General features: G+C 45.2%; 1 protein-coding gene across 1 annotated transcript in view; it reads right to left on the bottom strand.

The window, feature by feature from the left end:
- Positions 1 to 14,568, bottom strand: part of KIF3B (kinesin family member 3B) — a 112,891-nt gene extending 98,323 nt beyond the window's left edge. The window contains exon 1 of the mRNA XM_085619494.1: positions 14,464 to 14,568. The gene's annotated coding sequence lies outside the window, so the exon portion shown is untranslated. The remainder of the gene's footprint in view (positions 1 to 14,463) is intronic.
- Between the last annotated feature and the right edge of the window lie 917 nt (positions 14,569 to 15,485).

Here is a 15,485-nt window from a genome sequence, read left to right on the forward strand (position 1 = left end):
ACCACTCTCCTTTTCCTTCCTCTACCCCTCCCCACTCTTGCCCTTCGTGACGTCTTGACTACTAGGCAAGATTAACTTATTGTAAGTAATTTTTTACCTTGCTTCTCCTTTTACAACTTCCTTCATTCATTCATACTGTTTCCTCTTTTGCATAGCACTGTGATGAATATTACAACCCAGTCCTGATGATGATCCTACTTCGGATCGAAACGCCGTCGACCTTTCAGCTTAACTGATGGCCTTATGGTTCTTTAAATTAATGTATAAATTATTTTGCATTGTTAAAAATTTAATTCAGAACCCTGTAATTTTTGTTTCATTTCTCACTTTCACTTCACGTTGCGCCGTCTCCTGCTGATCTCACTTCACTTGCGTCGCCGTCCTCGTGTCACTTACACTTTGAGCACCAAGTACAAGTTCGGGTTGTCCATATTAATTTTGCGTTATATTTGTTTCCAATTTACTCTAATTTAATTGTATACATGTCCTTATGTAAATAATCTGATTTAATACAGTATGTCTTTTTCCTAAATCACTCCTCCTTTGAGTCTTCCTTATCTCTTCTGTAATGTTTTTTTCATGCGATACATTTGTCTGTGTTGAATAATACCAGTTGAGAGTTGTTGTGTTTCCTTGTCAGATGTGGAAGGCGCCGCTCGTTTCCAAGAAACCAGCCAGTTGTCGTTGTACAAGTTTCTCCAGCACTTTAGCTGGGGCGGGGAGCAGGGAGATGGGACGATAGATAGCTGGTTCAGAGGGATCTGCAGTTGCTTTTTAGGTCTCGGCTGCGAAGGCTGCGCTTGCGCAGTCTCGCTCCGAGATTTAACCCCTTCAGTGCCCATGACGAGCTGGACTCGTCATGGGCTGCGGTGGCGCTGTGCCCATGACGAGTCCAGCTCGTCATGAACTCCGCCCGCTAATGGAAGGCGCGGCACTGGGCGGGGAAAGGGGCGGGCATGCAAGGGGTTAATGACTTGGAGAAGAGGGGCTTGAACCCGCCCCTCTTCTCCCCTGTTCTCCATTGGCTGGCCTCTTGAATGCTGGCCAGCCATTGGAGAAGAGGTCAGTCATTCAGATTAGGCCCCGTCCTTTTCGGATCGGGGCGTGTTTTTTGCGAGAAGTCTCAGGGAGGAGACAACAGCAAAACACGCCCCCGAATCCGAAAACGACGCTGCCTTTCTCCGAGGCTTTTCTGCTCTGCCTCGGAGAAAGGCGGTGGTGTCTTCCGGTGCCCTCGTTTTTTTTAGGACTCGCACTGGTCTTGGCTCCGGTGCGCGGCTTGTTTCGGATCCTCACTTCAATGATTTGAATCTATGGTAAACTGTTTTGCTCTCCACACGCATATACAAATTAGTTTACACGGTTCCCAGATGGGTTGATATTTCTAACATGCTTCAACGCTGCATCTTCCTCCCCAGTCAAACAGGCATCAACATGTCGACCCGATTGTTTACCAGTGAGCTTTGTAATGAAAAGAACAGAACTGCTTGTACCTTCAGCTCTGTAATCCTAAAACATAATACAATAGGAAAATACACACATAACCCTCCTCTTTTTTTAAATCAGTAGGAGAGAGACTACATCTTGCAGCTGGTGAAATTCACTACTCAGCATTTTACTCCAGCCTTCCACCGTGTGCGGTAACATCCGGCGGGAATGTACCAGGGCAGCCCTTCACCTCTAACATGAAATAAATATCAAAATCAAAACTTGGCAATTGCAACACTTTGGGGGAAAAATGGCTCTGCCTCGAGGGAACAGTAAACATTTCACCGCTTTGACCCTACAGGATTGTCTCTTCATGAATCTTCCAAAAAGTGCTTGGAAAAAGCTGCGTTTTCTAGTTCCCGGGTATAAGGTCGGAGCTGAAGACACGGGGAGAGCCTTTTTTCTGGCCTCATTTTGAACAAGTTAGGACTATTGGCTTTGTCAATGGTTGTTAGTTAGCTGCCACGAGCACAAGTGTGCAGACCAAGAGACAGAGGACGCGAGGCGCGCGGAGATTTCCCACACAAGCACAGCCGCATATTAACACACGCCGCAGGACGGCTCTTCTCAGAAATGGCAGCATCGAGGCATTCTGAGAATACACGTCTGAGACGGGAGGGCGGGGGGCGCACACGGGTGAGCGGGTGAAGGGAGGGTGCGAGCCCGCGATGCTCTCTTACAGACCCCACAGAACTGGTTACGAAACCAACAGCTGAGACTGTGAAGGCACAGCATTAAAAGTGACTGGATAGGCTGAGGCTGTTCTTGCTGTGGGTGGCATGGGGAGGGCGGTGTGGCGAGGGTTCTTCCTGTGGGTGGCATGGGGAGGGCGGTGTGGCAGGGTAGGGAGGGCTTTGGTGGGCCACAGGGGAAAGAGAACACATCTTGGAACAGGGCAGAGGCAGCATACGAGGGTAGGGCTGGCAGTCGCCAACTGCCCCTAGGATGAGAAGTAAAACTGCATACTTGACCACATTGATTGTGCATATTAAGAGGGCATTTCAATCGAAATTGGGACAGTGTGAGAAGCATCACCGGACGCCCATTATTACCCTACCGTTCTCCTGCTGAATGAACGTGGTTCTTTTACTACACCTCTCCTTCATGCAGCATTTTGTTTTTACCACAAACCATGTAATTTCAATAAATAATTCATTTGTGGATTTATATAGTGCGGCTTGTCACCCGCGAGGGTATCCATGCACCATCAATGGGCTTGGGGAGATTAAATGATTTACCCAGATTGACATAACATTGATGACAGCACAGGCACTCTGAAGATTATTCCAGCACCACTGTCCCCACCCCGCCACCCCCTTCACATGGTGTCCATCAGCCACTTCCGTTCTGGTACACAACTGCACCAACGCATGCTTGTTTGTAATGCCTGAAGTGAAAAGCGCGGGATGGCTGAAAGTCACACACCGGACATGGGGCCAGCGGGAAAGATGTGGAAATTAAGGATACCGAGCGACTGGGTATATTCAAGGGCGTGCTGCTGCAGTCCAGGGCTTTTCTTTTACAAATCACCGTTTCCAAGTTTGTGCAGTCACTTGTATCCAGTGAACTGATCTAGGACTACAACTCCCAGAATGCAATTCAAAAGTTTTTAAATGCAAACCCAGGACAACAGCCTTGCACCCTTAATGACAGTTCATAGCAGAGGACATGACACGCATAAAAACCATGTTACAGTTTTGTAAATACAGGGATTATGTGTACACAGAAACTGCCCAAATCACTGGTACAGAACAGGGTCAATTCCCTCTGCCCTGCCAAGCTTCCCATGCATGCATGATGAACTGTTCCAACCCAAGTTTTTTTCTCTGCATTGTGGGGATCATTATAACAAGCATTTACAATGCAACGGTCTCGGCATTGTTAAAGTTAGAGCTATTGGAATTGCTCATGACATTATTTTTGTTTATGTTTTTAAAACATGTAAAGAAACAGCATTGTTATTTACAATGTCAATAGCTTAATCTGTGTGTGGGTGCAAATGCAATAGGTCTCGCATTGGAGAGTGATTAAGCTATTGACATTGTAAATAACAATGCTGTTTCTTTAAATGTTTTAAAAACAAAAACATAAACAAAAATAATGTCATGAGCAATGCCAATAGCTCTAACTTTACCAATGCCGAGACCATTGCATTGTAAATGCTTGTTTAATGATGGGAACCAATCTAGCGTGTTTCCAGGAGTCGGGATAGATTCCTGTCTGAAGGGAGTCATTCCAAATTTTGTTTAAAAAAGGATTAAGCAAAGGAGCTAGGGATTTATACTGTTTTGCCGGCCAGGGGTCCAAAGGGGAACCAGATTTACATTTAAGTAATTCTGCCAGCGAGTGTTTGGGTGATCACCTCAAAGTTAGAGAAGACCTTGTCCGGGTTGGCACTGACTGGACGTGATTTCAGATGAGAAGGGTTGATCTTGCAGGGGAAGGAACTCTGAATAGTAGCGATCTTGTCTTCAAAATAAGTGGAAAGATTGTCGCAGAGGGACTGGGATACCGATGGTTGACGCTTGAGGGCCAGGGGGTCAGTAAAGGCTCTGACAGTGTCAAAAATGACTCTAGAAGATCCTTGTGCCCGAGTGATTTTCTCCTCAAGGTGGGATCTTTTATGATCAATGATTTTCTTCCTATACTCCTTGAGGGAAGTTTTATATTTTGATTTACTGTCAGGAGAATAAGCCCGTCTCCAATTTCTCTCAAGCCGATTTGCAAATCCGGAGTTCATCCGAGTACCATGGTGCAGAGGGAGTAGCACGGGGGGATTTGATGGGTCTAATAGGGGCTAAGAGATCCAAAGCCGAGGTGATCCAATGGTTAAAACTGGCCACTCGAGAGTCCAAATCTTTAGATAGTGGCGAGAGCTGCAGAAAATAGACAAAGAAAGAATGAGAGGGATAGGTAGTTTGTGTAGGAAGCGGTTATTGAACTTGAGACACGAGCAGACATACGTTTGTAAGAAAGATAGAAAGACAGAGAGAGCAGGGCATGGATGCATAAGGAGGGTTGGTTTTGTGTACACACAGAAGGTACCCTAGGAAGATGAGGAGAGTGTGGGTTTGAGGGATGGAAACTTTGAAAAGCTACAGGATAGGTACTGTGTTTGAAGCCCTGACGTTAACCATATGAGAGAGGCTGGAAATGTGTGTGAGAGAGCGAGAGAGGGTGAGAAAGAGTACGAGACAGAGAGATAAAGGGACAAGTAGATGGGACACCTGGGGGGAGGCGAGAGGTAGACTAGTGTATAGCAGGAGGAGGTAGAGAAAGGTAGCATGTGTGAGTAGGCAGGATAGAGTGAAACTAGATAGTGCGAGGGAGGGATGAGAGAGGGCAGTGGTATTGCGAGATGAGAGTGGCTAGTGGGAGTGTGAGAGAGAGATGGGGAAGTGGGTATGTAGGGGGGCAATGACAGTGTCTACGTGGGACAAACAGACTAAGTTTTGCATTTGTCACCCCGAGTGCGACGGGTATGCTCAGACGCGAGTCCCGTGCTCTCCATGCCACTGGAATCAAGCTATCCTGGCTGAAGAGGGGTGAAACCCTCTTACCGGTCCTAGGATGCTTGTTCCAGTCCAGGGAGGACCTGGCTTGGTTGTCCAGGCTGGACTCTTCCCATGGGGCACAGGGTCAAGACTGATTTGCATATGGCTGGGTTCAAACTGGAATGGCATGGTGAGCAAAAAAAACTATGGATTTAGGCCCAGATCTCTGTACTGGGGTGAATGTATGACATTGTTTTGCATTCTGTCCATCAACTGTTGTTTTTGCGTAAGTTTCCTCAGTGCTACTCATAGAATGCAGCAGATAGGATATACATGCTTAATTGGTAGTGGATTAGTTGTTGTTGCACAAGTACATAAAAATGCCTGTTTAAGAATATAATTAAAAGACAAATCAAAGTTTCCATAAAAGCAAGATGCTAAAACATTAGACCATTTCATTTAAAAAAAACATACTTGTGTCACGTTTTACCTCTGTTTAGCAGATAGGTGACCATTTACTGTACATATCAAGTACTCTAACAAGCACCTACAACTGCACAGGTTAAAAGTAGGGATTGTTGATCAATCAAAAAAGACGTGCCGAATAGGTTAAAGCTGCATGCCTTGGCATATGGTGTATATAATGACGAGTGCGTTAAGGGAAAATCTGATTTCTTTAAATGTAACAGCACTGTATTTTTCAGCTTCACGTGAGCTTGTTTGTGCGCGTTTGGTAAACCACTAATTGTACAAACACACGCATGCGTGTGCCTAAAATTCAAAAGCTTGCAGAGTTCACACTGAAAGGCTTGCTGAATTCACAGACAAGCCTCCACAAACAAATGTTAGGTTTTTAAAATGAGAACCTCCTATTTATCATGAGTTATGTGAATACCGTTTGGCATTGCCCGCTACAAGCAGCACAACCTCCTCGTGAGAGTTGAGGCACCATTTGCAACGGTTTAAACAAGAGATGAACGTGCTGGTGATAGATGGTGGCAGTGGCAGCCCTCTCCCCCTCACAGCAGCCTGCTCGAGTTCAGCGGACAAGAGTACGTGAGAGGAGCGGAAAGCTAGCTACGGAAAGAAAACATTAGGAAACCACAATAAACCACTGTTTTTAAGAAGCTTCCCATAAGCGAGCTGCCTAGGCTCAACGTAAACATGACCCATGCAGTACGATTTGTGATAGAACTGTTAATTTCTTCAATACTAGAGAACATTGAAGAGAGCGACATTCCATATGAAAAATCAGCAATGATTTAATGCTGTGCTAAACGCACATTGTGCGCCCCATGTGTATTTTTTTTTATTATGATGCTAGGGGGCCTGTTTATTTAATAAAGACGTTCATTGTAGTAAGAAAACAAAAAACTTTAGGATTATTTCTAAAGTAGCGAACAGCAGATGGGTGAATGTTAAAATGGGGAGAAGCACAGGTTCGACCAATGAGATTGGGTGTTGCACAGCCCTCCCCTCCCTGCAGGGCTTTAGCAGCTGCAGAAACCAGTGGCTGGCAAACAACCGGTGCTCCGGAGCGGCCCAGACTAAGAGATAGATGTGCCCTGAGGCCACTGTAGAGTGGTTAGCAGCGCTTTACAACAACCCAGCATAAAACAATTTAAACTTAAATAAAGGGATGGGGAGATGAATGGTTGAATTGGCGCCCTCTTTAAAGCACTGCATATCTTCTGAAAAAACAGGATTAAGGTATAGAAAACCCAGTAAAATAGCAAGAGGCGCAATCAGAGCGATAGACAAAATATGTCGACAGTCAGGCAAACAAGTATACAGCAAGAAGAATGACTTATTTTAAAACGCAGTACATGATACGTGTAGCCCTTAAATTGTATATATTATTTTTATAAAGCGCTGACGCTACCCGGGACGGCTTCAATGCGCAGCCAGGTCTACACATAAATCACTGAATTTTCAGCCTGTTACTCTGCTCCTCCACTCAGACTGAGTCCTGGTGAGGTGCCTCAGTTCAACGCCTTGAGGGCGTACACGCAGTGCATCAGAAATCAGTGGAGAAAAGTGGCAGGTTCCTTCAGAAAAGCGGAGACCCCCGTTTGCAGTCGAGAGATATACAGTAAAAAAGAAAGGTGCGTAGCCGCCATGAAGATCAAACGCGCCGTGCTGCACCGCAATAAAATATATATATATATATTTTTTTTAAGGGATTTGGGTGAGCCTCGCTATAAGAAAGTTGCGCGGCCAACATTATTCAAGCTCAAATGTAGCATGCCAGTCCGCTTAAAAAAGTTTGGTGAGCTGCGTGTAAGAAAAAAAACAAATGCAGTGGCCGCCATGGTTAAAGGTGAAGCATGGCGTGACCCGCTGCTTTGCTTGGATAATGTAATTAGCAAAATAATGCTCACAAACTGTAAATAACAGATCCTGAGTAACAACACAGGAAACAGAGGCAGTCTTTATGGAAGGGTACAACAAGCATGCATGTTCACAAAAGGACTCGAGCACATTTTTTTCTTTGTTGTTTACTGATCTGAGTTGGATTGTAGGTAAACAAAAAGAGGAAGAAAAAGCAGCAGGTGTGGGATAGCAACACTGAGGAGGTGCTGGAATCACAGAGGGTGGAGAAACATGAGGGTCAAAGCCACACAGAGGAATGGGTGGTGGAAGTAACACAGAAGGATAGGGTGGGGGTGCAACGTGGAGTTGGGTGGGAAGGCACAAAGGGGAGAAAGTCTTGCGGTTGGGTGAGAAGCACACAAGGATGAGTGGAACACTGAGGTGGGGCATGGAGAAGCCCAGGGACAAAGAAAGAGCAACACAGGCACAGTGGGGGTGGCTTGGGGGTAGGAATTAGTACAACAGGGGAATAACTAAAACACACATACTCTTGTGGAGTGCTTAAACAAAAATAATACATTAGCACCTGAAAAGTGAGCAGTGGAAGGACACATCCATGCTCCAGGGATGGGACAAATGCATGAAGAGGAAGCAAAGCCCACACAAGTTAACAAATAAGAAATAAGCAAAAGAAAGACGGTAAAGCCAATCAATGGCTCAAAGCCCACTGTAAGCTGACAATACATCTCGCAACAAACAGTGCATGTGCCGTCTTGAGACCTACAAGTGACAGATGCGTGTGAGCTGCCAAATCATGCACTGCATTGTGTAATCTTTAAAGAGAAATATGGGTGAAATGTTAATTTCCCCCCCATATGCCCAATTTCTATCATTCTACTGGGCCCAGGCAGCAGGTGGGCAAACAGATACCTACAAACAGGCATGCCAGAGAATCTCGAATACTAAAATAAACCAGAAAAGAATATCTTCTGCTTTATGAAAACTAAAAACAAATAGTGAGGGTATATCTTATACAACTAACAAGGCAGACCTGCTTCGTAGAGGCTCCATTATTGTACCAGTCTCTGCACCATCCTGTTCCACGGAGTGCCACACCCTGGCATAAAAACCATTGTACTTCTTCAACAACTTGCCTGCAGTCAATACAATCCCTTGACTGGGTAGCCTGGTCTTTGGGGTCTAGAGGAGAGGGGGAGGAACAGGTGGCTGGATGAAAGCAGGGCCTGGGATTAACTCTATGGCTCAGCACCCTCAGCACTTTTGGGAGAGGTACAACTGGGGATACAATTTGGCCTGAGGAGGCAGCGGCGGATGCAGCCAGGAGCATATGGGGAGCTGCCACAGCAGACTTTACCATGCTGTGTGCACCATGGGAGCCGGAGCTCAGTGCCTGGCAGCCTATGGAGTAGCCACAGATGAAAAGAGCATTGTGCCAGCCCAGTGGTATTGCCGGCTGCTTGTGTTCCCCACTGATAAATGGCTGGCGCCACTTGTCATGGGGAGCAGGTGCAACCTAGGAGAAGAAGCATTGAGGGCGTCGACCAGTCACGGGTAAGGGCACTGGCCAAGAGACACGGCAGCAGACCGAGCTGCAGGGGACCGCCTTAGGGGTACAGGCTCTGGGGTGATCGTTATACAGTTAAGAGGATGACTGAGGCAGAAGTTCAAGTATCCAAACTAGATGACATGGTCAGTGAGTTAAAAACCATGGAGCCTCAACTTTCTGCCACTTTAAAAGACCTGACTAACAGGACTGCAGACGCAGATGTTGCAAAATAACCTGCGTTTTGTGGGCTTTCCTGAAAGGGCAGTACTTCACAAATATTTCTGATACAATGGGGAGGCAGATCTTTCCAACAAATAGGCTGTCTGCTTGCTTTGTGATCGAGAGGGCAAATAGGACACTTGTCACTGGGCATCCTCCAAATGCCCCAGAATGGCCACTCATAGTTCGCTTCCTGAGTTGAAGACCAAGACACAATCCTGGGAGCGACTAGGGAGCTAGAGTCGACCTCTGTTGATGCCCATAAAGTGATCATTCCAAAACTACACTGACATATGCAGCAACAATGCAAATCATTTGAAAAGCTAAACAGAAGGTCTGGGTCATGTGTATGTCTTTCTGCCCAGGAAAGCTTAGTCATTTTCTTTTTTGAGATGCTGTGCAGACCTGGAACTTGGTGGAGAAAAGGAAAGACGTCCATAACCATCAGAAAGTAGATCACTTGTAGGATCACTACAGTGACTAACAGTAGACACATACCCAGGGAACAACGACACAAACCGAGTCGGAGGCTGTGCCCCCAGCAAACTTGTGAACAACATGGACCTCACAAAACGGTGAACCAGCAGAGCTATTGTAGTGACAGTTCGGTCCCAGACATAGAGCACAAACGAGAGACTGGGAGACCTGAGGGCCCGTGGACTCTCGTAGCAGGTAATGGAACATTGCTTCCCAGAAGAAACAACAAAAAGACAGCTCTAGATGCACAATTGATGATACATAGTGACGACCGGTCCAGTGGAGCAGAAGTGGCTAAGGTACACACTCAGATGAGTCACATATTAAGTTAATGGAGCAGATACACTTACTAACGGCACACAGTTAGTGAGGGAGGAGGGTTTGTTATTGATCTTCTGTATTAAGAAGATGAGAGGTGGGGAATGACTTGCTCGGACACTAACATGTCGCTAGTCTGGCTGGGTTTGTGTGACAGATACCTCATATTAAGAAGTAAAGGGAGGACACTGAGGTTTGTATGATTTATTCATCGAAGTATTACTTCTTATTTTCCTCAAAACAGTGAGGATTGTTCCTTAATAGAGAACACTCAGTCTAGGCAGATACTGGAACATGAGTCTCCAGAGAAACTATTTAAACCAATGCTACACCTTATCAATCTCTGGGCATACACATTAATGTGCTGGGATGGCCTCACACATCACCAGGTGTCACCTACCATTAGACATTCACCGAGAACCTTTTTCCCCTCTATAGTAAGAATTGAGGTCTATAGTGTATAAAGGGGAAGGAGACTTGACATTTAGTAAGGTCTTTCTGAATTGCCAGTTTGTTTCATATCTCCAGCAAGGTCTTAGCTCTTACCAAGAGGTATAGATTCTAGATGTAGAATCTTTCTCAAGCCATAGAATATCCCAAGGCGTGAATCCCCCTAGTGCATATTCCATATGCAGCTAGTGCTCTTCAGTCTCTTTAACCAACCTTTCAACCACAGAATGGTTAAACTGTCACACTGCTGCAGCAGGGGATGATTCTGGTTCTATAATAAAGACCATAACATGTATCTGCAGAAACGAATTAGTATTGAGCCCTTTTGAACTTAATATGTTTATGTCTGTATTTGTTCTGATGTCTGCCAAAGGTTAGACAACTAAGGCAAAGAGGACTTGTTTCTCTGTACAGCTGCAGTTTATCTTTTGATGCCCCATTTACCCTAACTCGAGTGGAGTTTTGTAGTTTGCAGCCGTCCAGTTCTGTGTTCTCCCACCTAGGTCTATTTTAGATAGAACAGCCTTCAAAACTCGCAGTTCACGCTATCAAATGCTTGTCAGCATTCTGCGTCAAAGATGGCTAGGATACTCTCACAGCGGACCTTTCTACCAAATCCACACACTCAGGCAAGCAGTGCGCATTAAATGTGGCAGCAAGGGCTGGGTGCAGTAGTGTTTTTATGTAAATAACAGGGACCCCCTGAATATAAGGAAATGAAATATAATTCCTAGGACAGGGTATAACACAATGCAATAATAGCTTCCTAGGCAATTGACGTTATTAATAGGTTGATATTTAATTCATCAAACAACAGTTAAAATTAAAACTAAACAGATCAGTGGCCATATCATATGGCCACTGATCTGTTTTAATTTTAACTGTTGTTTGATGAATATTATTACACTGAATGTCTACATTATGTATAAATGCACTGTTGAATCGCTTTTTTTATTGCTTTGGTCTTTGGTTCTGTGAGAATCATATTAACAATTAACACTAATGTGATTTTTTTTTAAAAACTGTTTTGGCTATACTATTTGGACACGTCTTAAATATCAACCTATTAATAACGTCAATTGCCTAGGAAGCTATTATTGCACTGGGTGCAGTAGTGTGCAGAGAACAGAACTGGTGGTTGATCACGATGAAGAAAAAAAAACGAAATAAAGAAAAGGCAAACTCCAACAAGTATTGGCCAATAGCTCTGGCTTAGATCTTAGCATTTCTTCTGTCACTAGTAAGTTTAGGCACCTTATAAGTTATCATACAGTGTCACTTATCCTTGCACCCATCCATACATCCAATCATTCTTGCAGTCATACAATTAGTCATGCACAATAAAGCACACACAAACTGGACAAGCATATGCAAGATAAAAGAACAAAAGTAGAAGAAAAGAAAACCTGAAGCCACCTAAAGATGGCACTCTTAGGTTTGCAATAAAATTAAATATAGAAGCAGGCAGTTGTCTTGCAATGGTACTGTACATGGACCATTGTTGTTTAATGTTCCAACCTGGCAACCACACTTCAACACAATGTGTTGGCAGTCTTGCAGAAGTAAAATAATAGTACACAATAACATACCTACATAACGTGTATTTGTAAAGCACACGTCACCCAGATGGGTATCTTGGTGCTCATCAACAGATTATTATTGTTACCCAACTCAACGGTACTCGTTTTATCAACCTCAGAAGGATGAACAGCTGAGTGGACCCGCCGGGATTTGAACCTGTGACCATGAGGACGAACACAGGCCCCTACAGTGGACGCATTACTCCAATAAACCATCACACCCGGAATACAATTCCAAGATGGTCAGCAAACATTGCACCGAGCGGCATTCTGTATTACCCATAGAGTATCTTTGCTGTACTGATTCAAGATAGCCATAGTAATATTTCAAAACATGGCAGACCTCTTGGTATAGTAGATCACTGATACATGATGGACCATATTATTCCAAGATGACCACCTAATTTAATGACAAGGATCACATGGCAAGGATACACAGGGCACTTAAAAGGAGAGAACGAACAGACCTTCCTCAACATGCAGGAAGACACAGGGAGACACAACGAGCGGACACGTACTCTTGATGAAGTAAGGTCTTTTATCTCCTAATTTTATCTCCAATTTCCCATTTCTCTACGCCGATTAGCTGAATTGCTCTGCTAATGCAGAAAGTAAATTTTACAACAAAATGACTTAAAATTAATTTTCTCGTCCCAGTATGCAACTACAGAGTCCATCCTCCCCCGATACCCCTTTGATATCTGTTGAAAAAACAAGTCATGTATGCAATAGTTCTAGTCTGTTTTTCCTTCTAAATGGAATTCCGTTTTCCCCAAGTTGAACTTGAGGCAGTTGTTCTTCATCCAGGTGGCGACCACTTTCATCCCGACGTTGAAGTTGGTCTTGGCGACTGTGGGTTAATTGGTGAAAGAGAATCAGCTGTCGATTGTCCGTTTAGGAGATTATGTTGAGTCTGTAGTTCCCGATGATGGCTGCGAGCGGGCCATGTAAATGTTGAAGAGAGTGGGCCTCGGAGGAGCCCCGAGCCACACTGAACTAACCAGCTCAGCAACCTCTCCAGGTGTCCCTAATGGGTCACCCCTTTTCTGTAACCCAGAAGGTCCAGAATGTGAGGTACTGTCTAGGGGTTCTCCCCCACTGCACCCAGTTTGGTCTTAGCACTTACTATTTTGGACCTAGGCCCTTTTAGTCTCTCAACCAGTTTGTAGGAGCAGTGCAATCCCTCCCATGGCAGTAGGATCTCATTGGTAGCTGGCCCTCTTCCCGTGGTTAGCGGTATATCTCTGCTCACAGCTAGATTCACTCCAGTGAGAACTTGGCACTTCGTGAGTGAGAAGACAACATGCATGCAAGGGATTGTTCTTTGATGTACTGATCACTAATTTCTACACAGAGTGATTTGAGGCGACGCCCTCGATTCTTTATAAGGCATTCAAGTATAATGTCTCAGATTACTTGGTCTTCAGGACTGGTCTCGACCCAATGGCACACTTTGGCATGCCATGGTGATGCAGTCCACTTGTAGAGCACACAGGCTACCAGCAGGACCCTATACTAGCTTGGTCGGGCCTACTACTTGGGCTCACAACTCCAGGTGCCATGGAGCTACAACAGGGATAAATGACAAAAATCGTGGTGCCTGGTCCAGCAGCACTGCGATTCCTTCAACTAGTCTGTTGGACAGACCTACGCCAGGGTCAATTCAAGCAGTCCCTTTCACGATCAGGTCTCCCAGCAGGGTTGGCACTTCTTTCCTACTCTCACAGACAGGATTGTCTTATCACCCAGGACAGTCCAGTACTTCCTCCTTCAGACTGGAGTCTAGGCGATGTTCCCTCACTGCTGGAGAGTTTGCTGTTAGTGCAACACCAACCCTTGGCTATTTAGTAGTCCCTGAGTAGCCTGCGGAGTACCACATCCTCCGCAGAAGAGGCCACAGCAACAAACACTGATCGTCTTGGGCTCCAATCTTTATACCAATTTGGAAACGGGATGTGCATTCCAAGTGTCCTGGCAAGGCCACTTTACAGACCTGGTCTTTGCAATAATGCGCTGTGCAGCAAGACAGTTTTCAGATGGATTGCCCACCACAGAAGTACAAAGAGGTGTGAGCAGGCAGTATCCACTTATTTATGACCTTTCCTTATAGCAATCAGGAAGAATATGTGCCCTTCAAAGAACACCTTTCCCTAACAGATACTGCAGGCCTTGTTTTACACAACCTGCCATCTTACCTAATGGCAGTTGCAGTCTGATTTATTTACAGCCCAATGTGTCAGTAAGGGTACTGGCAATTCTAAAGAAAGCTTGTCTCTTCTTTCCACATTATAGCGTGTGGACCTCCCATCTAGCAGAGATGCCAGCAATACACATATGCAGTCTGGGGAAAGCAACCTCTCCTCGATCATGTGCTCTGGTACAGGGTGTGGACTTCTACAATAAAACTCGCAGGCCTGTATTGCTCATTCACAGCACACTATCAACCCACGCACACATGCACAATGCCTAGGATGTCAGCATTTAGGATTCATCGCAAGCATCGAAACTTTCGATGAATGGGCCTATAAGCACGTATTCATTTTTTTTAAAAACTTACCGTCCGTAAATTTCACGGACAGCCCTTCATTTCGTCCGTCTGTCCGTTGTCCGTGAAGGTTTCTTTAACGGACGCCATTTGTCCGTAATTTTACCTGCTGTTGTGTGACAACCAATCATGTGCCTTTCTATCACCAACCGTTGCTCCAATCGTTGCTATGGGGAACAAACAAAGCGATCTAGGATTGGCTTGAAAGCCATCAGCCAATCCTAGAGCTTGTTGGTAAACTGCAGGAGTGTTCTCATTGGCCCTGATGCTTCCGGGCCAATGAGAACAGCTACGGTACTTCTAGACATGCAGAGCACGTTTTGAGTCTTTAACTTTTGCATTTTTCGGGACCCGGACTGTACCCTTGAGCTGTGGACTCCTGTATGCGTGTAGGCGTGGCGTTGGCCTAGTTGTGTGCCGCTACTGCCAGAGGAGGAAGAGAGATCCGGACCAGAATCACCAGTCTGCTGCGGACACGCCGTTTCCCAGCAAACACCTTCTAATTTTTTTTATGTGCATCTTTTATATAGCGCGAACTCGACCCGAAGGTATTGGAGCGCTGTACACGAGCACCGTATTTACATTAAATATACAGGCCTGGGGAGATTAAGTGATTTGACCAGAATCACAAGATGTGGACTCGAGGCTCGAGCCCCGGTAAGTTCAGTTGCTTCAGCTTGCTGCTTTCTTTGCCTCATGAAGCGTGATGTGTGTTTATTTTCAGTGTATGTTCACTATGCCTCACTCTCTCTGGCATATACTTAGAAAAACCATGGTGTAAATTGAGCCACCTGCGTCATGCCAACATTTCAGAAGAGCAAAGTAGGAGATTTAAAAAAAAATAAAAAATGGGGAGAATGGGGCCTTGAATCGGGTTACTGTCATGTATGGGCTTTGGAAGTGTGCTGCTGCAGGATCAGACATTTGAAACGCAAATGCATGTTTTTTAGGTCTCGCCTGAGCCAGCGCTTTAGCGCTGCTCTGGCGAGAGCTATAGAAAGCGGGATTTGGAAGTGCAAACTAGTGCTTTTCAG

Source organism: Triturus cristatus, chromosome 7 (genome assembly GCF_964204655.1).
Source record: "Triturus cristatus chromosome 7, aTriCri1.1, whole genome shotgun sequence".
Classification (NCBI taxonomy): Eukaryota; Metazoa; Chordata; class Amphibia; order Caudata; family Salamandridae; genus Triturus; species Triturus cristatus.